Below are 26,752 nucleotides of genomic sequence, written 5' to 3'. Positions count from 1 at the left end.
AGGAGCCAAGACATACTATGTTTTAGAACACACATACTCTACAAGGGGATTTGGCATGTAGTGATCCTGTGCCAGCCTAAGAAAACATGCTTTAAAATCAGTCAACAGCAACTGGGCAATGAGCTGCAGCATTTATGCCAATACATTGCTAATCCCATTCCTTACCGATAAAGTTAATGAAAAAAACCGGATTGGCTTAGTTTGTATCTGTGTTTAATGCTGACCTTTTTGGTCAGCATTAAACACACTGTTTAAGCTGTTGAGAGCTTTTCCAGATTGCATTTTCTATGTCCATTTAGGCCCCCTTGTTGTCTGGGTGAGTCTTTGCTGCCCTTGCTTTTTCCTCCACTTTTCCCAGTAAGGCCCTGATTCTGAGCACAGCACTTAATTGGAAAAGAAGCACAGGAGTCTAACGAGTATTTGCACTGGCACTCTGCTGTCCCCTGGCCGTGCAATGCAGCCTGGCAACTATTGTTTTGAAGTTATGTAGTAAACTAATGGATGCGCATTGTGTTAGTACCAAATTTGGATGAACGCCTCAGTACAAGACTCACTTATGAGTACCAGACCCTGAGAGGTCCTGCGTTTATACTCATAGCAGCAGAGACTGCTTCAATGCACTACTGCATGCTTTCATTTTCTTTTCATTTACAGGCGAATGGTCAACTTCTCATGTGAACAAAGCTACCCATGCAGCAACACCCCCTTGCTTCACCCTTGAATTCTGTCTGTTCTTTTAACAGACATAAATGTATTTACTAATGCCTGGTTGCATGCCCTCACTGCATACAATTAGTAAACCTTACTCAGGTGTTGTGCCTTGGGAGTCTGTGAATGCCCAAGCATTTCCTAGTGTTATGATTATTATAACATGTCTCCTCTGTGTAGTCCCCTTTTTGAGATATGTGTGTGAATCAATCAAAAGTGAATGTGTTTGACTAAGACAGAATACACATTTAGTTTATGTTATTTTTCCTTGCAACCTGATAGTCACGTCTGATCGAATATATCAATAATATTTAGTCTGTGCTGACTGTTCTGTTTTGTTCTGAATAACTGGTATTGAGTTATGAGGGGAGGCTCATATAACGCTGATAACTGCGTGGCTTCTTTGTTGACATTATTCAAAGAGCACAGTTTTTGCAGAGTAAGGATAAATAAAAGGGTATCAGGCATTTTCTGTGAATTGTTTGTTTTAAAAGGTTCAACAAGGACTAAATAATTTTAAAAGGCTGTGAACAGGGTGTTGAAGGGGAGAGAGGCACCTTCATGACAGGCGACATTGAGACAGACCGCGCACAACTGAAGGTTAGGTGAATGGCATTTAGCCTTCCCTTGTGGAGCTTATCAGCCCATCTGGCCTTGCATGGTGAGAATGGCAGGCTTTGAGATTATATTGAACATAAACCCTATTGTTCAAACAGTTATGCTGGTGTGAACATCTGAGACTCAAACTAGGCTTTTTTTTCTCTTTTGTGCTAAAATAAGTTTAGTGAATAGAAATAGTAGAATGAGAATAGGGCTGCTATGAAATCATAAAGCAATTATATTAGAGTTTTTCTTGTTATTCATGCTTTTAGCGAATGTTGCAGCTGATGGAGCAGGGTTTCCGCGTAAAAATGAAATCTGCTCGGTTTGAACCCTCAGTAATATTTACTAAACGCGTGCAGTGAAAATCTAATGAAAAAGCTTAACATGAGGGAAAAAAGCTTCTGCGCAAGCGCGAAAATAACTGCTAAAGTAGGCCCCACACTTGATTTTTAGCTAATGAAAAATAAAAGGACTAATGCTGCTTCAAGTGCACATTACTAATATTGGCTGAAAATAAAATAAATTAACTAATGTGGGTTGCACAGGGATGGATGCAGAATTTGGGTTGGTGCATAGAGAAAACATTTTCATGAAAGTAATAAATGTTTGTGTTTCATTCTCTGTAGAAAGCAAGCATGGGTTTTCGTTCTGCATTTTAGTTTGAGAGTTAAACACAAAAAATGAAGAAAAATATTTAAAATTATGAAGCGAGAGCAGAAGAGAAGAAGGAGCCGGAATTTGTCCTTCGGAGATTCGCAAAGCTGACAAAATCTGAACACAAAAGGATGTTACTATGAATGAGGGGAGAAACTTCCACTGCAGAAAGGCGCTCGGCAGAAGATTGCTATACAAAGTATTACATGCTGCCGGAGTGGAGAAAATAAGTGATAGTGGAATGGAGAATATTTCCTGGGTCACAAAACTGATGTCACTGCTGTTCCAAGAACAATACATTCTTAGAAGCTTCTGTGTGTGTAGAGAGTGGAGTTACCATACACCCCCTTTCCTTCTGTGGGATGGTCTTTTGGGTTTTAGGGTATAACTGAGGTGCCTGGAGGGAGCGGTTTAGGTTTTTCTTGGACAGACATCTTTGCTGACTGTTGGGGTGAGATTGTCGCATGTCGTTGGTTTGCTGTTTCTCCTGTGTTTCCTGACTTAGTCTTTGCCTTTTCAAATCTACTTGAAGGCAGTAGCGGTCCATGGAGGGAGTGACGGTGGGGCAGTGAGGCGGGGCGGGGGAGGGGCAGGGTGGTGAAATGTAAACACAGGAATATGGATGACCGGAGGTAAGTATACATTTAAATAAGTAAAACGAATTTCGTTGCGCGCGCTGCATCGCAAAATGCGATGCAGCGCGCGCAAAGTAATTCGTTTTACTTATTTAAATGTGTACTTACCTCCAGTCATCCATATTCCTGTGTTTACATTTCACCACCCTGCCCCTCCCCCGCCCCGCCTCACTACCTTACCGTCACTCCCTCCACGGACCGCTACTGCTTGAAGGGCCCATGCTGACTTCTCGGCCAGGAGTTGGTGTTTCCATATTGGGTTAGTTAGTATTAGCCTGATATCTAATTTGCATAATTATTTGCAAATGTACTTTCTCTCTGAAACGTTTGTCTCTTTTCATATCCACTCCTCAAAGCATAGTCATTGACTGTGAATTTGTCATTTTTCTCTCCTGACGTTGTTTGCTCTGTGACGATTTATGATTGGTGCTGAGGTTTTGTATTTTATGAGCTTTCATTCACATTATGTAGATAAATATTATACATTTACAAATGAGTATGTCTTTATTAGTGTATTTTTATCCATGAGTATTAATTTGTCTACCCTGACCAACATTACAAAGATTGCATCACCATATTTGGTAAAATAGGGGAAACATAATAATGGATATTGGTAAGTTGGTATAGTTACAAGGAATATAACTAACCCAGCGTGAAGGAGCTTGTTGGTTAATGGAAATTGGGCCTTGAATTTAGAAATGTATCAGTTACTGAGCGCTGGATCACAACTAACATTCTATCTGTCTTTATTGTAGTTACAATTCATATTGTGTGCACTAGGATAGAATTTTGATTTTTTTTAAATTAAAATATTTAAAATGAAAGAGGGTTTGGGATTCTACTATCTATCCCTGCAATGCCTCATGGGTTTGATTGTTACCTAATACACATCTCACTCAAGTATTGCTCTGTGGGTTGTGAGGTGATTGCAGTCCAAGTATTTTTCTGTCTCAGGTTGGCACATTGACTGAGTTTTAGTAATATGAGACCAGAAAAACAAATTCTGGATCCTAGAGTAATCCAGAAAATGTATCATTACCTTTGGACATTCACAAGCACTCCTCTCTCACGCTGTCACTCCTTGAAATGTTGGAGAGTTGCTGAAGCAAAGAGCTGGCTTAAATTCTATTCCAGTGTGTGAAGGATAACAGAACTCCCAAAAATGTTGTGATGGTGTAGATGAGGATTATCTCCATGGAGAAAATGCTTTCCAATGGGAAAAAAATAAAATTAAACACATGGGGAGTTGCGCTGCAGTGTTGCCTTCAATACATTATTATATCACTCTTAGAATTATGCACTGAGAAAATAGCAATACGTAAAAATGTCAAATAACATTCCATAGGCCTACAAACCTACAACTGGTGCTGCTTTATAGGCATACTGCTATCAGTGTTGTGAATAACAAAAAGTAGTAAATAGTCATACATTTTCAGTTGTACTACTAAAAGTAAGTTTTTTACGAATTGGGTGGTGTGGAGCTATTGACAAAGTTTAGTTCACTCCAGGCGTGTAGATCTTCGCCTAATGCTACCCCTTGGTGTAGACCTCCTCATTGACCGAATTTACCATAGCCTTGCAGAGATCTCTGTCTACATTTAGACTTATGAGTCCCCACTCTTTCTAATTTTATGACAGTCAAATCATTTAAAGTAACTTTCTGCCTGTTTGTGGAGATCTCCGCAATCGGTGCCAAGATTTTCCTATAGTAAGTGATAAGCTTAAAAAAAAACAATTTTAATTTAAAAAATAAATATTTTAAAAAATATTTTGTTTTTAAATTAATTTCCCCTAAATCTAATTTAAAGAGGAGTAACACAGCAACAAGGGAAAACACATGTCCACTAAAACGTAAGATATTGTTACATTTTACCTTAATGTAATTTTTACATTTTTATTTAAATCACATTTTTATACACAACGAAATCTGAAATGGCCTCTTCCAATGCCTTAGAGTATAATTTTTGTTGAATGTTTCACAATCTAGGATGCAGGTTTAGTATGATTGATTTGTGATTTTATTTTAAAAAATAAATTATTTAACACATCTTTTTCTAAAATCTCATTATGTATTTACTTTTTTTATTTAAAACATGATGTATTAATATCACTAAAATTAATTTAAAGAAATCTTTATTTAAAATGTTATTTAATTTAATGTACCTTCTATGTTTCCCTATGTTTTTATTTTAATCCCTACCTCCAAAGAATTCTGAGGGACTGTGTTTCAGTACCAGTGGTCACACATGTGTGATGCTTGACTTACACCATTATTGGCTGGAGTACTTTTAAGCCTGTTTTGTCAGCAATAATACTGAAGCAAATGTAAGTGTATTTTTAAGTTTCATTTTTCTCACTCATTGTGTGTATGTTTTGGTCTTAAAATACTCCTCCCTAAGCCTCTCTTTCCATTTCACTATTCCTCACCAATTTTGTAGTAATTATTCCTTGTTTTCTTGTCACTAACTCTTGCCCCTTACACATTTACTTTAACATCTACACGTAAATGTGTGGAGATCTCTGCCACGGGGTGAAGATCTCTGCCACTGGGGCACAGATATCAGTATAGAAAAGACAGGCGAGGTGGAGATCTCCAGTTAGAGGTTTGTGAATTGGATTTTGGACTACATAAAGTAGTACTATTATTACTTCGAAATGGCTTTTGTGAATAGCCACTTATGTGTCCTGTGGGGCTTTATAGAGCCCAAGTAGAAACTACATGCAGTGGGAAGTGGTGAGCCTCAACACTGGAGGGACATTGGGGGGGGGGGACCGAGACACAAACCCAGTGGGCGGAGGTGAAGATAATAAAAAAAAAAATTAAAATGTACTTACCCGTTGTTGGAAAGTGGATTATTAGCTGTGGTGAATATATCTACCACTGGCAATAAGGCCACAAACACAGTCTAGAGCGCAGAATAGGTCTCCAAAAAGTATTCCCATGCCCAACCCTTGGTAGCTTGGCTGCAAGCAGGCAGGCTTAACTTCAGAGACAGGTATGTAAAGCATTTATAAACACCAATTCAGTAAAAGTTAAGAAACAGCACACAATATAAATCCAACACCAAATTATATAATTTGGCAATATATTTATCTTTAAAATGACACCACAATGAAAACAATCCAATGTAGGGAACCGGAGATATGATTTTTCAAAGATTTAGCACTATATAGTACATAGAAACCTATTGGGATATCTGGTTGCGCTAGATCGGGACAAAGTTAAATTTTCAGGCCATCCATGATGGAGCCCTGCATGGCTACCCCTTCCAGTAGGCCTCAGTCAAAGTTTTTACCTTCTGACTTAGAAACTTTTCTGGAGATATTTTTCTCGGGTCCCTCAAAGCTCTCCACCTGTCCAGATTCGGTGAGGATTCGCCGGCTTGCCTTTCGATGAGCTCCCAGTCAAAACTATGGAAGTCAGACCTCTGGAGCTTACCAGTGGGTTGAACCAAGGATGCAGGCCGGCTCGTGGTTGAAGGTGAGAGGCTTGACTCTTGCTGTTGGGGCCTGTCAAGTCTGTTACCGTCGGACTTAACAACTTTTACACAGCGTTTTCTTCTGGATTCCTCCAATGCTCTTCACCAGCCTGCATTCAGTGAGGGTTCACCAGCTAGGGTTTTGACCAGCTCCCGGTCAAACTCTGGAAGTCTAACCTTCAGAGCTTTTCAGTGGGATGAACCTGGAGAGCAGGCCATCTCGAAATTGAAGGTCGCCGGCTTGGCTGGCCAGGTCGAGTTGGTCTACGGATGGAGCTTTTTTCAAAGTTGCTCAAAACTTCTCTAAACTTCTGGAACTTCTTCCTGAAGTTTCTCTGAGGGTCCCAAAGTGTCAGAAACTTACTCCAAGGATCTGGAAGCTCCAAGATGATGCTTGAATGTTTGGGACTTCAATTCCAACAATCTACTTGGACAAAACCCGTACAAACCCACTGGTGCCACTCCAGGTTGGGGATTCTTGTTGGTGATGGTCCTGGAGAGCTCTGTTAACCTGAAGCCTGCAGGGAGTCCACTCTTTACTCTTTGTTGAAGCCAGTTAGGTCCACAGGACTGTAGTTCCAGATTGTGCAGCAGGCTCAGTCAGTCAGAGTACAGGGCCTGGTGGGTGCCAATCAAACTTCCAGCATTTACCCTTCTTCTTCTGTGTTTTCGAGCAGCATATATGAGAGGCTCTGCCCCCTCTCAGATACTTATTCAGTGTTCTCTGGGGTCACACAGGAGGGCACCCCTGTCCAATGAGGTGCAGGGCAACGACCCAGAGCTTGAACATTTCCTCCAAAGTGTGGTACAATACTCTCCCACAAAGCACTATTTCTCCAAAATTAAATATGGCTGAAGTCTCAGCAGAGAGGCAAGAACTGGCTAAACGAACCACCAGGATGGCTCTTCTCCATAGTCTCCCCCCTGACATTCCTTCCTGAAGCCTGCCATCTGGCTGGGTTCAGAGGGGTGCATAGATTTCTCTGCCTGTCCCCCTGGGTTTTGAAGCTCATTGTTTACGACCTCTCGCCCTTGCTCTGGCATTTTTATGCAGCAGAACCGTCTCCTCCCAGAATGGCTCTTCACCCCATGTGCCATTATCACTTCATCAAAGCAGCCTGGCTAATTCACTTTTCTCTGACCAATCAGAGCAGACCACTAGAAGGTTGAATTTTGGCTTACAAACAAGAAAGTCTTATAACTTATTTTCTGTACATGTTAGGATAAATTCAACAACAGCATGTTGTTGGATTTATCAATACCATTCTCCTAAGTCCTTGAATTATATTTTTCTGCAATGCCTAGCATTAGTTAATAATTAATAACTTATTGCCATGTGGCTGGGGATCTACAAAGGGGAAAATAAAATGTCCAATTTCTCCAGCACCAGGGCCTATAAAAATGCTTTTATAAGGACCCTACTTAGAACTACGGGACCCACACCCTGGGGAGACTTTAGGGGTTCAAAATATACAAAAATAATGTATATCCTTACTCCACAGTGCTCCTAGCACAAAAGTCGATTTGGGGAAGAACCTTACTAAAATGAGGGAAGTGAAATGTGCAATTTCACTATCCCCAAGGCATATAAAACCTCTTTTATAAGGGCTCTCCTTACAAGTACATAACCCCTACCCCTGGCTCACCTAGGGGAGACCCTGAGGTACCTAAAAGGCCAAAATATTGTAATCTGTCAATTTTTAAGTGCCCCAAACACCAAAGTCGAGTTTGGGCAAAATTTACATTTTAATAGCAGTCCTGCAACACAGGGCTGCTTCTAAACTGACCTCAGACTCTCAGCAGTGCACACGTGCAAGTGCAGGAAGGGCTTCTGGCCTCTAAACTGCCATGCCCTATTATATACTAGGGACTTAAAGGTAGTTTTCATCCCCCTGCCCTAATATGTACTAGGGCCTTATAGGGGAGGTCCTAGGGGTACCCTAACCCATAGTGTATCCTTGTGTATGTAAGTGTTTTCACTGTATTTTATGTGTGTTTTCATCATAGCACTGGCCCTGCCCCTGGTTAGGCAGAGCCCAGCGTCAGTCAGAGACAGTTACCACCAGTACCAGTCAGCAAACAAATGGGGGATGCCCAGGGCACAGGTTGACTTTGCAACACCTGTGTTTTGCTCTCCGTGTTTCCTTCTTCTGGAGTCAGCCCGACTGCACCTCATGGAGCCTTCTGCAAATCCTGATGCTGCTTTCATGCTGCAGATGAGCAACATGTGAGCAGCGCCAGGAGTGGCTAGAGCGGACTGCCTCAAAGCTTCAGCAGGCCTGTACCTGCTCGCCACTCAGCTGTCTCAGACAGCTAGGTGGAGAGGATTACTCTGCACATGTCAAGCTGGCCGTCACAAGACATCCTGCCAAAGTGACTTGCGCAGTGTAAACTGGTGGAGTGAGCACCACTCCCCTGCTACCAGTCATCAGCAATGCCCCGCCCCCAAACACTACTCAGGCTGGGAGCAGTGAAAAATAAAATGGTAATTCATTTTAATATTTTTCACTTTTGCTGCACTGGCAGCAGGGGGCTGCCGCTCCTCCGCTCTAATGGGGGGTGAGGGGGAGGGGGCCGCTGACTACATTGCTAAAGGTGTAGCTGGTCATTAGAAAGCATGGAGTGCAAAAATTACAAATGCATATTTCACCAGACTAACTGAAAGACAGCGATTTTCTATTTGTTCTAATGTAATTGAAATGTGTGTATGTTACATTTATTAAGCTGAAAACAACTGAGGGGTCTATTTGTAAAAGCTATTTTGGAGTATGTAAAGTGCATGTAAACTTTCCTTTGTGACTGTTCATAGAGCTTCAACTTTTCCTGTGCCTGTATTGTAATATTTTGGATTTTATTCATAATAATTAGTTTTGTATTCATTTATGCCTTCATGACATTGGTGTAAATTATTCGCTGTTTCTATTCCATTTACATTTCTGCAATGCAACACGTTACCTTTTTTAATATAATAAAATGTTAAATAAAAAAGTATCTTTATTTTAACTGAATCTGGCATTCTTACAAACCTGGCATTTGATCCCTGAAAGGCTACAGCTCCTAGAATGCCAATCATGTTCTTCTGGACCGTGGAAACTAATGATTACTTTTTGACTCCAAGTTCTTTTCAAAGTATGCTTGTGGAATGGCTGATTTTAGTCGAACCTCTTCACCATCTGGTCAGCATGCTGAAAGAATAAGCAGGAAGACACACAAAAGTCAACAGGTCTTGGTGTGTGCACTCAATCACACTGCTTGGCTGATTTCCTGTACATTGACAGTTCCTTCTACTTTATTTTTAGCAAGAGCAGGTAACTGTGGCTACACAATCGTTGATATATTTAGTTTATATATCGCTATATAGACCCTTGGTAGGATTCCAAGGTCTGCACATGATTGGAGAAACATAGCAATACAATTATGTCACAAGGAGGAAAGCAGAATTGTTCAAAGTAAAGTTGGCTACTATACGGTTTTAGGAATTATACACTTTTTTTTTTTTGTTTTTGCAGAGTTATACAGCGCAAACTCGACCCGAAGGTATTGAAGCGCTTTACATGAGCAGCAGTTACGTTACACAAGGACACATTCATTTTTTTTTTTTTTTTGTAAGGCAAGGGGAGATTAAGTGATTTGCCCAGAATCACAGGATGTGGAGTCAACCCCGAGTTGACCAACAACCAAACTTCAGGCTCCGAGTAGTAAAAGTGAGGCAAAGAAGTCCTTGGTTCATTTAAATGTCAACCTTGAGTCTGTGTACAGAAACCAGTTTCCAAAGAAGACCCAAGCACAAATGAAGCAGCATTGGTCTGGAATGCGTCTACAGCAGTGCTCTTCTGGTGGGGACTTTGACCAAATAAAGCCTGGAATGTGCCAGAGATGCTGTTCCGTCCAAGGAGGGCCATGCATGGGGCCTGTGGAATTGTCACCAGCTTTACTGCCTGCGCCTCGCTGCACAGCGCCTTGAGTTAAGTGGCGGGTTGATGATCCAAGACCATGGGACTCATTTACAAGCCCTGTGTGCTGCCGGAACATCACTTTTTATGACGTTCCCTGTGGGCACAGGGCTTAGCCATATCTACAAGGTGACATAAAGCCACCCTACATGGCTTTTCATGGCCTTGTCAATATGGAGTGAGGCAATGCAGCCATGGGTGTTATGGTGGATGTTCCCATGTAACACCCATGTCATTTGACACATTCCCAGATTTACAACAAGCTGTAAACCTGGAAATTCATCAAAAGCCTACACCTCCCCAGGGGAGGCATAGGGGAGGTGTAACAAGGAGAAGTAACATTATTACTCCTCGTTTCCTCCTCTTTCTATGAGTGCTGCATTCATCAGCACACATCGAAAGAGGAAATTACCTCCATTGATTGTTTTGTGCAGCAAGGTGTCTCTTCCTGCACAAAACAATCATCCCTACAATGCAGACACCTTTGCAGCATGGTGCAAGGGTGCCTGCGTTCGTGCAAGACAGCTCTTTGAGTGCCAGTGCACAGAGAAAGGACAGCAATGCGACATATCTTATGGATATGGCGCATTCCTACCCTTTCCTTTTGACGTAGGGCAGCACAGCAGGAAGGCTTGCGGCACTGCCCTAAGGCAAAATATTGTAAATGAGGCCCCATGTGTTTTTGGGATGAGCTAATTTCCAATGCGGTGAAAGCCCCTTCCTCTATGCTGGCTCATATACCTTAGTAAGGAGCGAAAACTCCATATGTCGTCCATGCAGACTCATATACCTTAGTAAACTCCATAAGTCATGACTGTTTCATCAATCGACCAATAGCTGATAAATGTTGGCAGCTCTATATTAATTACATCTTAACCACCAATGACTGAACAGTGTTGCTCTTCTAAAAGCACTTACAACACAGCTACTGCTATCAGCACATCATACATAAAGATAAGCTATTAATATGAATTGGATTATGGCTATGTAAGAAATTGTGTTATTAGTTGAGAGCGGTGGAAGCCCCACTCAAATAATAACCACAATCCTTGTCAGGGTGAATCACAAAAAGTCACTAAATTAAGCTGGGCTTAACCCTCTGGTAGCATGTCACAAAAGCAGGCAGGTGTAACTTACAGGCAATGTGTAAAGTATTTGTGCAGGACACAAACAGTAACACAAGAAGATCCTCAAACCAAGTTAGAAAAATAGAGGAAATTAATACATAAAATGCCAGCAAAACAAACAAAATCCTATTAGTAGAAAGGGGGGTATGAATTATTATTTTTTTGTGTGAAATCTAGTGTCAGAAAGAGCAGTGCGCCAACTGTGGGCATCTTGTCGCACGAAAACGGGTTAAAGTCAAAAGTTAAGGCTGACTTCGATGGAGCAGGGGTTGGATACAAGGGGTTGATTGCACCTGATCTGAGCTTACCGCAGACTTAGGAGAAATTCCAGAAAAGTTCTTGAAAAGGTAGAGTCTCTGCTGGGCAAGGCACCGGGCTGTATCCAAGGATGAGTCATTGACGACCAGTAGACACTGGACGAAGCCTCGTGAAGCTGTCAATGATGGTAGGTAAAGCTCTGAACATGAAAGACTGGATTTTCAGGCTGCGGAGGTCGCCATTGTCAAAAGGAAGCTGATCGTCATTGAGCCCAGTGAAGATTTGTACCTTAGGACCTAGAAGTTTTTTTTAGCTCAAAATTCCCCAACCAGACAAGGCTGTAGGCCGCAGCTGAGGAGGGCTCCACGAGCTCAGATGCTGTTGTTGAGGGATCCAGCTGAACGTCTAGTGTCAGGTACTTTGTGTGTGCCGCAGGCAAAGTCTTTTTAAGTGTAATTCCGTGCTGAGCTCAACTCCACCTCCATCAATCTCCCAGGATGACCCATCCTGTCACGCCCATGCCTCCTTTGTCCCAACTCCTTGGGAGCAATACACATCTCATAGCATGAGAGACATTCTCAGTCATGTGACCCCAGACACTGTCAGTAAGGCACACTGGTTTAGGCACAGAAAATGCCAACTTTTAAAAGCAGCATTTTAAGATTTGTGACTTTGAATCCAACTTTACTATTAAAGAGGCTTTTAAATTGCAATGTATTTGAGTGTAAACAAAATTTCTCGAACTCCTCCCAAACTTAAGTTATCAGTTATTGGGTGTAATAAGGCCTTACAATAGTGACATTTTCTTTAGGAGTTCTTCACTATTAGGACATGTAAAACTCAAACTCACAGGTCCTACGTTTTAAATATGGTGCACTCCGTCCTAGCAGTTTTTAGGGACTGCCTCACTTAAAAGTATTAAAAAAGGAAGGTTTAGGCCTTGCAAATGTTTTTTATTTTTCGCCAGGTCATTATGTCAGTTTGAAAGTGCTTCACGTGCTGCAGCCGCAGGCTTGACATATGTTATCAAAGTGATACTTTGCTGGATGGCACATTGAATGCTGCAGGCCCACTAGTATCATTTAATTTACAGGCCCTGGGTACATTTAGTAACCTTTACTTGGGACTTATAGGTAAATTAAATGTGCCAAGTAAGTGTAGCTCAACTTTACCATGTTTTAAGGAGAGGACAGAGGCACTTTAGCACTGGTTAGAAGTGGTGAGGTGCACCAAGCCCTAAAGCCAAGAAAAACGAATTCAGCAAAACAGGAATGGGGTGAACACTAAGGGTTGGTGGGATTACTACCCAAGGGTTTCAGGTCTAACAGGTTGCAATGAAAAATCCTTCTGATTTATGTAGGAAGTGCTAAATCTAGAGGATACCCACCAGTTGAATTTCCTCCACATTGGGGATAATTTGAAATATTTCATTTATCACCCAAAAGCCCAAATGTTCTAGTCTTATGCACAGATGCTCGAGATATGGAAAACAGAATTACGTGATAAAAAGTGGCAAAAACATCAGTGTTAATCAACGTTTGCATGCATAAGTTGTTTTGCACCAAAAGGTTGATGCGAGCTCAGCACAAAAAGAAATGTATTGCATAGCACTAGGCTCCTGTTAATGAAGCCAAAGGATGTATGTAACTGGGAGGGAACACTGAACACACCCCTATGGTTCTGCTAAATGAACATATTACGAATCATGGTGGTGTTTTCGCCCATGGTGCCCGTCGAGTACGAATCTCAGACACAGCTGACTAGACTTTGTAACGTAGAACAACGCTTATGTCACGCACACTTTTCATCTGCTCTGTCAGTGACACTATCGGTGCGCAATTATTTGTAAAATATGGTGCTGGGCCCTACAATCTGGGCCTATTTTGGCAGTTATGTATAGGAAGCAGTAATTGCCAAAAATGTACATCAACATAGCGAATGACATTTTGCTTTCATCAATAGCTGCAGTGAAATATTCAGTCTCTGGCAGAACACCAAACAAATTCGAGATGCTTTCTATGTGAATGGTGTATTGTGGAAGCACATCGCCTTTGTGGATTTATCGATTAGACAGCTATGAAAAGGAATTTCCTGCAGCACTGAGAAGGAACTCTGTTCTGTCTACTTAAATGTCAAACCTTCCTGTGGAAGATGCTCCATGGTGCATGGTCAATAAAAAGGTTGATTCTAGCCTGCAGTGCCTTAGGTCTCTCTTAAAATTTCCCTGCAGGAGCAGCTCTCTGCAGCACAATGTGCATTGAAGTCTCTCAAGACTGTCATGGATGACTCTCATTCCCAGGAGCAATGTTCCATGGAGAGTATCACGTGCACAGAAAACAGGCCCAGCTCCTGAGAGATACTGTTTTTTACCTACTCCACAGTACTGACATTTTCATCTGTTTCAAACATTCAGGCCCTTATTTATGAAGGGTTACGCCGCGGTTGTGTTAATTTTTTGTAACTGTGCGGCGGCGTAAAAAATGCGCCACACTACTCCATATTTACAAAGTGACTTTGTAAACCCTTGTGCTGCATAATACCTGAGTCCCGTAAAAAAGGCTTGTAGAAGTGGCACAGTGAAATCTATGAGATTTCACTGAGCCACTTCTACAATTTTTGACGCAAGCCCTTTTATATGGGACTTACCCATGTGTAATGACACATTGCTGGAGTTATGTCTGTTTTGCAACACACTCAAGCAATGCATCATTACTGCACCACCATATACGCCAGGATTCCTGACGTATCTGCTCAATCCTTGCAACACAGAGCGCCATACTGAAAATACAGCACTTCCAAGGTGTCGCAAGGTGGGCGTAATGAAAAGTGTTGCTTCGCTGTTTTCAACCAGCGATGCACACTTTCATAAATGAGGCCCTCAGTGTTTAATTTGAGCCAGTGGCCCACCGGCATTCATTTTTGGGGATCTATACTTTTCTTGTTCGGACATTTCCCTAGAGAAGGAGAGAGGAAAATCACAAGTGGCACGAAGGAGGAAGAGAAAGCTGGAAATCTGTCACAAAGGGAGCAAAAAGGAACCTGCAAAGGGCGAGATAGAGGTGCAGGGATTGTCTGGTAGTCGACTAAAGAGGCATGAGGTGGATTGAAGTCTTCGCAATCTTGTTATTGGACACACTGACATGAAATAGCGCTGTCCGCGGGGCTTCTGAGCAGAACTTTGTGCACGGGCAGTCATTATTTCACATATTAACAGACCTGCCAACTCACATGGTGCCACTGTTTGTCACACGATATTGGTTCCTCTCACATGGTCACCCTGTGAGGAGCCGATATTGCATGGTGGGAGGGAAAACAGGTTGAAACCACTGCACAATAGTGATCTTGCAGCTGTTTTTGGGGCACAGATTAACAAGTGGCAATTAAGGAATGTACACTGACCATGTCATGAGTGATGTATAATGTGAGGTCATGAGCAGTGCATTGCGGGCGCACAAGTTATAGTTAGCTCAGCTAACTATAACTGCTGAATTTCACTGGTTTTGTACGAGAGAAATCGGAGCCTAACTATAACATCCCTGTAACCTTTGTTTTTTTCAGTGAATTTCTAAGGTTTTTTAAATGGTAATTCTTAGCTATAAAGTCCCTGTTACCATTGTTTCTTTCAGTGAATTTCTATTTTTTTAAGTAGTAGTCCCATTTGCAGAGTGGTGCAGAAAGGGGGCTGGGCCTCCGACCAGGTGTTCTTGGCCCCCAAGGTGCCTCAGGAGTAAAGTGACCTTCATCCCCCAATCAGTAGTGTGGCTGTAAGTGTGTTGGCAGAGTAGTGGAGAAAGGGGCCATGACCTCTGAAGACCTCTTAGCAATTCTTCTGTGTGAGACTTACTGGAGGTAACAGTAGGGGTAGTTGGCCCCCAAGGGTAATTCCAGATAAACATGGTAATACCAACACCGGTTTGGCTAGTGCCACCAGTGAATCAAATATACCAAGCATCACTAGTGACACTAGTGAAGACCTCCCTACCAGTTCCAAAGTGGTAGGCCAGGTGACCCCAAGTACCTCTAATTTGTTTACGGAGACACTGAGATTGCGTATGGGCAAAAAGCTCAATTACAAAAAAATAGAGCACCAATCCACCAGCTACCAGGAAGGGCAAAATAGATCTAGGAACACCAGGAAAAGAACGTGTCACCACACAATCAGAATCCAGGAACAAGAAATGAGGAGAATCGAGAAGTTAATGACATCTCCATTGTCAATCTGTCTAAGTAATGTTTGAATCAGGATTAAATAAGTGCGAACACCAAGGCTTTTAAATACACCCGGCCTGGGAAACCAACCATCTTCGTGATCCCGGGCTGCGACTGCAACAGGTGCCACAACTGGGCGTTGATCCTTGACGAAATAAGGCTGACCTGTTGGTGCGTGTGGAGAACTGCCGCCCTGACTGCTGCTTTCCTTGCAGCGCCTCGCGGAACCCGCTTCGCGGGTCCCGCTTCGAGGGGTGTGCTGTCCTGGACCTTTGGACCCCTGGAGTTGTTTCCTTGCCAAAGCGGAGCCTGCAGTGGGTGTGAGTGCGCGTGGGCAGGGCTGCGAGCTGCGGGACCGGGACTACATCTCCCAGGAGTCCCCGCCAGCCCTAATTACAATCATCTGGGCCGCTCTCCCTGCCTGCCCCGCCTCCACCAACGAATTTAAAACCTTTGGGACTCCGTTATACTTTGGGACGCCTGGCTGACCTGTTGGTGCGTGTGGAGAACTGCTGCCCTGACTGCTGCTTTCCTTGCAGCGCCTCGCGGAACCCGCTTCGCGGGTCCCACTTCGAGGGGTGTGCTGTCCTGGACCTTTGGACCCCTGGAGTTGTTTCCTTGCCAAAGCGGAGCCTGCAGTGGGTGTGAGTGCGCGTGGGCAGGGCTGCGAGCTGCGGGACCGGGACTACATCTCCCAGGAGTCCCCGCCAGCCCTAACTACAATCATCTGGGCCGCTCTCCCTGCCTGCCCCGCCCCCACCAACGAATTTAAAACCTTTGGGACTCCGTTATACTTTGGGATGCCTGGCTGACCTGTTGGTGCGTGTGGAGAACTGCTGCCCTGACTGCTGCTTTCCTTGCAGCGCCTCGCGGAACCCGCTTCGCGGGTCCCGCTTCGAGGGGTGTGCTGTCCTGGACCTTTGGACCCCTGGAGTTGTTTCCTTGCCAAAGCGGAGCCTGCAGTGGGTGTGAGTGCGCGTGGGCAGGGCTGCGAGCTGCGGGACCGGGACTACATCTCCCAGGAGTCCCCGCCAGCCCTAATTACAATCATCTGGGCCGCTCTCCCTGCCTGCCCCGCCCCCACCAACGAATTTAAAACCTTTGGGACTCCGTTATACTTTGGGACGCCTGGCTGACCTGTTGGTGCGTGTGGAGAACTGCTGCCCTGACTGCTGCTTTCCTTGCAGCGCCTCGCGGAACCCGCTTCGCGGGTCCCGCTTCGAGGGGTGTGCTGTCCTGGACCTTTGGACCCCTGGAGTTGTTTCCTTGCCAAAGCGGAGCCTGCAGTGGGTGTGAGTGCGCGTGGGCAGGGCTGCGAGCTGCGGGACCGGGACTACATCTCCCAGGAGTCCCCGCCAGCCCTAATTACAATCATCTGGGCCGCTCTCCCTGCCTGCCCTGCCCCCACCAACGAATTTAAAACCTTTGGGACTCCGTTATACTTTGGGACGCCTGGCTGACCTGTTGGTGCGTGTGGAGAACTGCTGCCCTGACTGCTGCTTTCCTTGCAGCGCCTCGCGGAACCCGCTTCGCGGGTCCCGCTTCGAGGGGTGTGCTGTCCTGGACCTTTGGACCCCTGGAGTTGTTTCCTTGCCAAAGCGGAGCCTGCAGTGGGTGTGAGTGCGCGTGGGCAGGGCTGCGAGCTGCGGGACCGGGACTACATCTCCCAGGAGTCCCCGCCAGCCCTAATTACAATCATCTGGGCCGCTCTCCCTGCCTGCCCCGCCCCCACTAACGAGAGTCTCTATTTTTTCAATCTGTTATTCCCGCTGCGCGGGAGCGCACGCGGGAGCGTCCCGGGAGAAGCCCGGGACAAGGGCGGGACCGTCTGTGGCCGTCAGAGGCCGGAGTAGGCCGGGCTGGGCCTACTCTCTTGGATCGTCCATTCGACCCCTGGTCCTATTTTCTGTCACAGCACCTTGCCGATTATAATCCATCACTCACATTATGCCGTCCCCGGCAAGGGAGAGTACCCCATTGAAGCCGGGAGGAGTTAAAAATAGGACCCTAGAGAATTATTTCTCCCGGGCGGTGGGGGAGGGGGACAAAGAGTGCAACCTGTCCCGGTTAAGGGCAGAACGGAGACGCTCAATAGATAACTTGAAAAACACCCCCCTTGGAGAACAACCCACTACGCCCAGGGAGGAGTTGTCCCTAATAGATGATGTCCCACTCCTGCTGAGGGATTGTATAAACACTCCACCAGTCGCAGCCATGAGTATAGTCCCAGCTACCAGTCCAAGCCCTACAAGGGTGACCATTGATTTAGTCTCCCAACCCCCCCCAGCCTCTAAGGCTAGGAAAGCTAAACCCAAGCCAGTTACTACACAAGGAGCACCGGGGCCCCCTCCTAAGAAACGTAGGAGGAAATCGAAGGGAGCCCAGGGAAGGAGTAAATCCAAGATCTCTCACTCGGACTTTGGGAAGTCTTCAAAACCCCCCGTATTAGCAGCGAAATTACCGGCTGAATCACACCCCAAACCTATTGCCCGGGAGGATCTAGCTCCCGCCCTGATAAAAGACATAGGAACTAGTACCGCTAATGTCCCCCTCTCTGTTGCCCCGCTTGGAAACCTGGAATTCTTGCTAAGGTCTCTATTACTACCGATTAGCGAGAGTATAAAAAAGATTGAGATCAGACTAACTATTCTGGAGGCCACACTAGGTAGTCTGAAAATCCCGGCTGGTCATCAGGGAAGGCATCTAGAATCTACCCCCGCCACAATAGCCCCTCAACAGCCTGTAAATAGTGCAGCAAACTTAATCCCTCTACAAGCCGCAAATGCGGCGGCCCCGCAAAAACCCCTAAGGCCCAAGCCTGCATCAACTAAGCCCCTTAACTCTAACATGCCTATTCCTCCTTCAGGCCCTGTTCATCCAGCACAGCCGGTAGATAGTACCACACCGACTCCCCTAATGAAGCTTCCCTTGAGACCACGCAGACCTAACCTACCCCCAGAGACTAATGATCTCACTGTAGTCATGGCGGGTGTCCCCTCACTCGAAGAAGGTGAAACTGAGGATTTTTGTGCCCTGAAAAGTAGAGTAATTAAGTGGTTAAACATAAATAGACCCCTCCCGACACACCTTAATAACGAAATCATAATGGTAAGAAGGGTGCCATGGGTGGGGAGAACATACAAATCTATTATAGGGGACTGCATATTGGTGAGTTTTAGGGACACAGGAACGGTGTCCTACATATGCCAAGGGAAGAATAGATCCAGAGAATCCACTATCCAAACCCTTCGTGTATCTTTCTTTTTCCCCATTATTCCAGTCCCATTGCAGCCGCCCCAAATTCATGACAACTGGGAGAGGGTTGGCAGGAGGGGGAGACACTGGGCCTTCAACCCTAGGCCATTATTTGGCCGACCAGAACCACCCTTGCACACCTATAACCGGTTTACTTGCCTGAACGGTCTAGAGGGGGTGGATTGACAAACAGATAATGTCCCCCAGGGTCACATGGATAAGGGCGTTGTGGTAGAGGTGGTGGAGGAGCAAAACTCTCAGGCTCAGCAAACTCTACCGAGTGGTGTGGGGATTTCCATGTTTGCTGAACCTAACGCTACAGCCATAGAAGGTATAGGAGGGGGACATGGGCTGGCTACGCAAGGGTCATTACAGGAGATACCATCAAGGCCCCAGGGGGGTTCAAGACGGAGGGGAGAGGGAGTGAGATTCATCTCCTGGAATGTAGCAGGCATAGCGGGCAAATTTAATAACAAGGAATGGGTTGATTTTATTAGAAAATTTCAAGTTATTTGTGTACAGGAGACATGGGCCTTGGTGAATAATTACCATCTACAGGGGTACAAGTGTTTTTTTGTCCCCGCCCGAAAATCCAGATCAGGGAGAGCAATGGGCGGTTTGTCCATCTACGTAGATTTAGACTTCCCAGGCTCCTGGTCCTCCCCAGATTGGAACTCACATGGGATTCAGGTAGTTCGGTTCCTCGGAAAGGGGTTAAGATTTTCTGTTCTTAACATCTATAACACTGAGATAGTAAACAACCATATCCCGCTACTAGCTGAACTAGACCATAGGCTGGGACAAGAAACAACATTCCAAAATAAGGGGCCGCCGCACGGGCTGCTTTTAGTGGGAGACTTTAATTGCCACCTCTGTCCGGCACTGGTCAAGGTAAACACAGACTGGTCACAATGTCCAATGGAGAAGGGTCCGCATTTTTCTCATACGCCTACTGGGTTGGCTCTTAGGTTGCTTCGGCTTAAGTACGACCTAGAGCATACCATTAATATGATAGACCCACAGTCGGATGGTTCACTCCCACCAACTTTCAAGGGCAGGGGTTGCTCATCTATTATAGATTATATTTTGGCCTCGAGATCCCTGATAAACAAAATAATCAGTGTAGGGATAGATTGGAGCAGTTTTAGTGACCACAATCCCCTTGTTTTGATGCTCTCGTATAGGGTGGGTGCTGGAACTAGAGTCCACCGCTCAATTGAGGAGAGGGTCACAGATCAAGGTAGGAGACTGAAATGGTCCAAAATAGATGGGGTAAAGTTTTATAAAACTTTGGGCGACAAGGGCCGACTAGCCACTAACGACTGTCTAGACCTAGAAGTCCAGGGACCAAGGGTACTGGAAGCATTTGACCAGATTGCTAACCTGGTCGATGGCCTACTTAGGACCAGTGCGCCCACATGTAATCTGGTAAATCCCCGGTGGTTTGATAAAGACTGCTCTAAGGCACTGAGGGAGTTGAAATGCTCCCTTAAGCTAAAACCAAGGGACCCTCAAAAAATCAAGAGGTGCAGAGAAAAATATAAAAAAGAGACCAAAAGGAGGAAACTTGCCCTGCAGGCAGAAGCTTGGGCAGACTTAAGAGAGGCAGGCGAAAGAAGGGATCTAGCGGGATTTTGGAGAATCATTAATAAACCGACCTTTCAAGAAAATGATTCCCCAGAGATAGGGGTTAACATCCTCCCGGAGCAGTGGGTCACACACTTTAGGGGTCTATATAACCATGAGCCTGGTATCCATGTAGAGTCACCCGTAACCACAAGTCAGGTTCCCTCGGTAGTATTCACTCTTAAGGAGATTACTGCAGGGATGGAGGGTCTGACTAAAAATAAAGCCCCGGGGCCGGATGGAATTCCCCCTGACCTGTTTCTTAGTAATATAGAACTATGGGCCCCGCTGATGACCAGGGTCATAAATACTGCGACCATTTGCGGCCTGCCACCATCCTGGTCTAAAGCGATCATCGTGCCAATCTTCAAAAAGGGCAATAGGGATGACCCCAAGTGCTACAGGCCCATTTCCCTGATTGACGTATCGGCTAAACTTTTGGGTAGGGCAATCCTCAACAGACTGTCCGAGTGGTCCGAAGAGAATAACATCTTCTCGGACACTCAATACGGGTTTAGGACAGGGAGGTCCACCAGTGACCAATGCCTGAACCTTTACATGCTGACTGCCAAATATACTCTGGCCAGTGATGAACCCATTTATATGGGATTCATGGATCTGGCAGCAGCATTCGATCACGTCAATAGAGGAAAGCTGTGGGATATGATGTTAAGCATGGGGATTGAGAGTGGTTTAATTACCATATTAAGGGAATTACACAGCGACACCACGGCCAAGGTTCGATTTAATAGGGAGGGAGGATTGTCTGACTCTTTTCCCTGTAAGAGTGGAGTCAGACAAGGTTGCATTCTTGCCCCTTTTTTGTTCTCCCTTTATATTAATAACCTGGAGCAGTTTCTCTTGGGGTTAAAGGCAGATTCCCCAAGGGTCGGGGCGCGGCATATTCCTGTTCTGCTTTACGCAGATGACGCGGTTCTCCTTGCACGCACACCTCGAAGCTTACAAATCCTGATAGACGGGTTTGTTAGGTTCATGAGTACACTGGATCTATCTGTCAACCTGGACAAATCATATGTACTCCTGGCCGGCAAAAAACCTTCCTCTAAATTTACTTATACAATAGGCACCCATACTTTAGAGGAGGTCAAAACGTTCTCTTATCTTGGAGTAACCTTTGATGGTGCTTTGCAGTTTAACTCTTTAGTGGTGGAACGTTGTAGCAAAATGATTGCCTCTAATGGGGCTATAGCTGGATATGGCAGGAGGCTAGGTAGATGGAGCCCGGAACAGGTGATGAACTTGTATGGCTCCGTATCATGCTCCAAAGTAATCTATGGGGCAGAAGTATGGGGCTTTGTGAACACCACTAGAATTCAACAGGAAGAAAACAAATATCTGAAATCTATCCTGAGGGCACCACCAAGTACCGCTGGAATCATAGCTCATAGGGAGCTAGGGAGACCATACTTGGATGACCTGTTAAAACTTAGGCCAATTGTGGCCTGGCTAAAAATATGGGTTAATCCAGATGTGCATCTAAGCAGAGAAATTTTATTGGACTGCTTAGATAGGACCCATTGTATGCGCATCCCCTGGCTTAAATATGTAAGAAACACCCTTGAAGATTTAGGCTTTGGAAACCTCTTCACGAACCCCACATCAATTTCAGCCCAGCACAAGAAACAAGTAGGGGAAATTTTCCTAGAGCGGAAAACCCAATGTAGAGCTGAGGCTGAAGGTGTTAAAAAGACTGTGAGGGCTCATAATCTGGTAAAGAGTGTGGAGGGTATGGAGCCTTATCTGTATCTTGTGCATAATGCCCAGGATAGATTTCTTATGTGCCGTTTTAGACTGAATTTACTTCCTTTTATGTTGGCCTCACCAGCAGGTTTCACCACGTCAATTGAGCAGAAGGGACCCTGCGGCTGCGACAACAGGTCTCCGCAGGATTCCCTTCATTTTGTTTTGCTCTGTCCCTATTTCTCTATGCCCAGGCGCAGATTTCTTGTAAATATTTTTAAAAAAGCCCAACAGGAACGTGCCAGGGACGCATTAGTCTTTTTGCAAAAAGTCTCTGATCCACTAACATTGTGCTGTATTATGAATTTTATTAAGGTTGCGGTCCGATTAAAGATGACTAGGGGAGAGGAATGAAAGACTTTGGATTTTCCTTTTTTATGATCCTGTATGTCGGTATCTCTATTTGCACTAACTTTGTATAAGGATCTTGATTAATGTTTAATGACTTTTTATCCATGTATATATATATGTGCTTTTATGGTGTTTTTTAATCACCGATTTAAAAAAAAAAAAAAAAAAGTGCATTATTCAAGGGGCTTGACTTTTGTCCTGCTTTTGATGTCAACTTTAAACAAATTCACATCACTTTTTTAAAATTCATATCTAGGATAAAATAGGATAAAACTTAAAAAACACTTTGGACAAACCAGAGTAATTAACATCTTCTCTAAATATTAGAGAGTCTAAGCACAGGGGTGGCTGGCATGTCCCAAGGGTGGTGGGGTGGGTGATATACAAAAAAAAGACACTAGATTAAATAAAACATACTTACTTTCCTGCAATAAGCGTGTTGTCCTTAATCGTCTTTTCTCCTCGAGGCAGGTTCCGAAGCCAATCCTGGCCTGCTCTCATGCTGTTAACCAGTCCAAAGTCCAAACTTCATACCCTCCCACCCCAACTGCACACAGGCCAGTCGCATCCCTTTACAAAGAGTAAGAACTAAGCTAAGAATATGTTTAAATGTCATCTATATAGATCCAGCTTTAAAAAGTGAAGTCTAGAAGCAAACACAATTTACCTCATGGCCAAGAAAGAAAGAAATACATTTTTTTCAAGCATGCTGTTGGTGCCTAAATGATGTCAAACAAGGATATCAAAACCATATAACATCTTTTATGTTAATCCATTTGTAGAACAGACCACTCATGCACCTGCCTCTTCTTGTAATTTAATTATTTTCTAAATGTATACATGTATCATATTGGTGGCTTGGGAATCAAATCAAATATGCAACAACCAAGACAGCTGAGAGACCCATGAACTTCAGAAAGTCATAAATAGGTATTTTTTGAAAATTATAATAATGACGGCCTACTGCATATTGCTGTGCACTGAGCACATGAATGTGGCGATACTATGTAATTCTGGATCTCTATGGGTGATAAGAAATGGACTGCATGAGCAGATAATCTATCAGTCATTTCACTCATAGCTGTCACAAATAATACCTTCACCAGAGCACTGTCTTCCTACTAAGCTGTATGCTATTACATATATATGGAGTAAAATCTTTATATGCAAAAAAGGACATATTAAGGGAATTTCTAGAAGTGCTTCCATTTAGAAGCCTGCTATGCATCTATACTTGAAATAACTATTTGTTTTAATTGCAGTGGTCACACTTTCATGCCAGGATACAAACGGTGCCTCAGTGGCACAGTGGCATTATCTTGCGCAGGGGCAGATCTTAGTTGATTACAAATCCTGTGATTTTGCAAATCGCAGTGTCTTCACCCTCAAAATGGCTTTGTAAATCTGGCCCTTAGTCAAACTAACAGATCATTACTATATTCATTTTTGTTAAATATGGAGAACAAGCAATCTCCATTCTAATTTCCTTGTGTTCTTGTATTACTCTTCTGTGTAATCAATAATGTACCACACATTCATTCTGTACAGTACTTTGTATTAAACCACTATAATTAGTAGAATAAGCATATTAAGAAATATTGATCTACTCTGATGGTGATGTATAGGCCTACTAAACTCTCCAGGAAACCTTGTGGCACTTTGGCATAGGAATTCTTCAAACTCTGACTTCTTTAGGTGTTTTGCATTGTAGCAGTCTGAAGTGAAGTTTTGTTCTGCTATGGGACATATATCTGCTGTTCTAAATTGCCTAGAGCGGTCTATTCGAGCCTTTGAAGAGGTATTACTACAACACCTGACCTCGCAGGCCACCTTTGTAATCGCCATCACGTTAATGAGGATCTTGGGAACATTGGACATGTCGGTATTTGATTGATCTGCCTTCAAATGTTTCCAAATCATATGGTTTTATACCTCTGTATGAGTTTGTCCTGAATGCTGCTTCTAGACTCACAAAAGAAAGGAGAGATTAAAATTGTTCTCTTTTGATTAATGCAGAGTGGGTAACATCTTAACCCTGAAAGTGGATACGTTCAACAAACTTATCATGTTTGCCAACTTTGGGCCTCTCAGGATATTTGAACCTCATGGCTTACTTTGAGTTATTGAATCAGATTCTTTAATTCAAAGGTCTGTTTCCTGGCTAGAACGGAGCTTTCTTGGGAATTTCAGGGTTGTGCCATCTAGGGGTATGTCTGTATCCTAGATGGAGAGTATTTACATTTCTCTTTTGTGTAGGTTTAGGGCTGGAAGAAGCTTGTAAAAATTCTGAAAAGTACGAGGGATTTTGACTGCTGCTTCTCAAGCAGAACACTGACACAATATCGAAATCAACAATATTGTGTAAAACAAATATTGTGTCAAACATATAATTTACAAAAATATTGTGTCTCTATCCTTGCAATGGTAAGTACGAAAATATTGAAAACAAATTACAATAAAATAAAATAAAAAAATATAGTTTCACACTAATATTGGTAAAAAACATACAAAGAATCATTTCTTAATATGCACACAGTTTAATGTCATAAATCTGAACTATTTTAATGAATACCATTAATAGAATGGTAATTAAATAAATCTAAGTAATATGTAACACTATATATGCATATATACTTATATTAACACACACACACACATCTAGTTGTCACGATATGTTCTGTTGCCAACACTATGGTCACCACTTTTTGAATAAAGCAAGTATCCCACATTCTGTTTATAATTACACCCAATGGGAACACTGCCCTACACCTCCAAAAGGTAGTTCAAAAACATTTGCACAGAAATGTGCCTATTTTTCTGGTTTTGACACATCAGAATCAGCTTCATATTATTATAAGCTTGCACCTACATCTGCAAAGAAAAATATGATAACCAACACCAAGCTGATATACTCTGCTTCCTTTCTTTCCCAGCTGTCTGTACATGGTTTATATATATACAAAATATATATTTTACATTAAATTAATATTTTTGGTTTAATTTGCCAATGGCATTAGGTACACTATAAAATGGCTGCTGCACTTTATCGGCCTGTGCTCGTCTATTGCCATAGACCGTTGTTTATGTCTAATGATTGTGATTCACCAAGGAAATGTTATGTGATTTATACGAGTAATTGACGCTGGTCTCATTCATTCCTTCCTGGGTACATTTAGAGATCTACTTTCCCATGCCCAGGCACTTGGCTACACTGCTAGTACACTCTCTGCAGAGAAAGTCTACATGGGGGCTTAACCCCTTCTTTGATTCTCCCAGGAAGACGGCCTTTTTACATCTACCGTTATACTAAGTATAGTGCCCCCACATTGTGGTATCACCTTCTATTTAACACAGATCAATGACCACCTCGTGCAATAAAATCCTTTCTACCCACCATGTGCCTACATGGGTTCACCCGAGATACCCCTTTGGCACCAGTTACCATTCATCCACTTCTTTCAAAATAAGCCTTACCAATTTGTCGAATCAGACTTACCAATTCGTCTGGTCTTCCTTCGAGATCACCCTCAGCATGCCTATCGATATGCCCTAGATACATCTGGCCACTCCAAGAAGGCCCACATACTTGCACAGTACCACCATGTCTGTGGTTCAGTGCTCTAGCCATCAGCCACACAAACGAGTCATAACCAGCCACCTTCCCCACCGGGAGCACAACCCCGGGGATGCAGAGATGGGCAGGGTAGGTGCAGACACGCAGTCTGCGCACCTGAACTGTAAGTATTGTTGCCGACTACATGACCGGACGACATTTCCTTTCGTTTCTGCCAGCACCTTCTTATGACAAACTGCCTTTGTATCTGCCACATTTATTTCAGCTGTGCACGCTTCAATGCGGCACCTCCTGCCACCCGATGTGGCCATAATCCCTGTTACTTTTAGGTAAGTGCTAAGAATCACCTCGATGACTTTTGAAAGAAAAAAACCCCATAGCTGAAAAAAACTCATGATGACACCACACAACTAGTTTACGAGCACGGTGTCAGTGGTGTGCTGCACATGTGTTTTACTGTAAATTCACGTACTATTTGTTGACAAACCAGCCGCCATGATCACATTCAGGCATGAGTAAGCATGGGCACAATTACGTGTTGTTTATTTATTGTATAGAT

The sequence above is a fragment of the Triturus cristatus genome, chromosome 6 (genome assembly GCF_964204655.1).
Source record: "Triturus cristatus chromosome 6, aTriCri1.1, whole genome shotgun sequence".
In the NCBI taxonomy this organism is placed as follows: domain Eukaryota; kingdom Metazoa; phylum Chordata; class Amphibia; order Caudata; family Salamandridae; genus Triturus; species Triturus cristatus.
Note: the sequence above shows the minus strand (reverse complement) of the source record.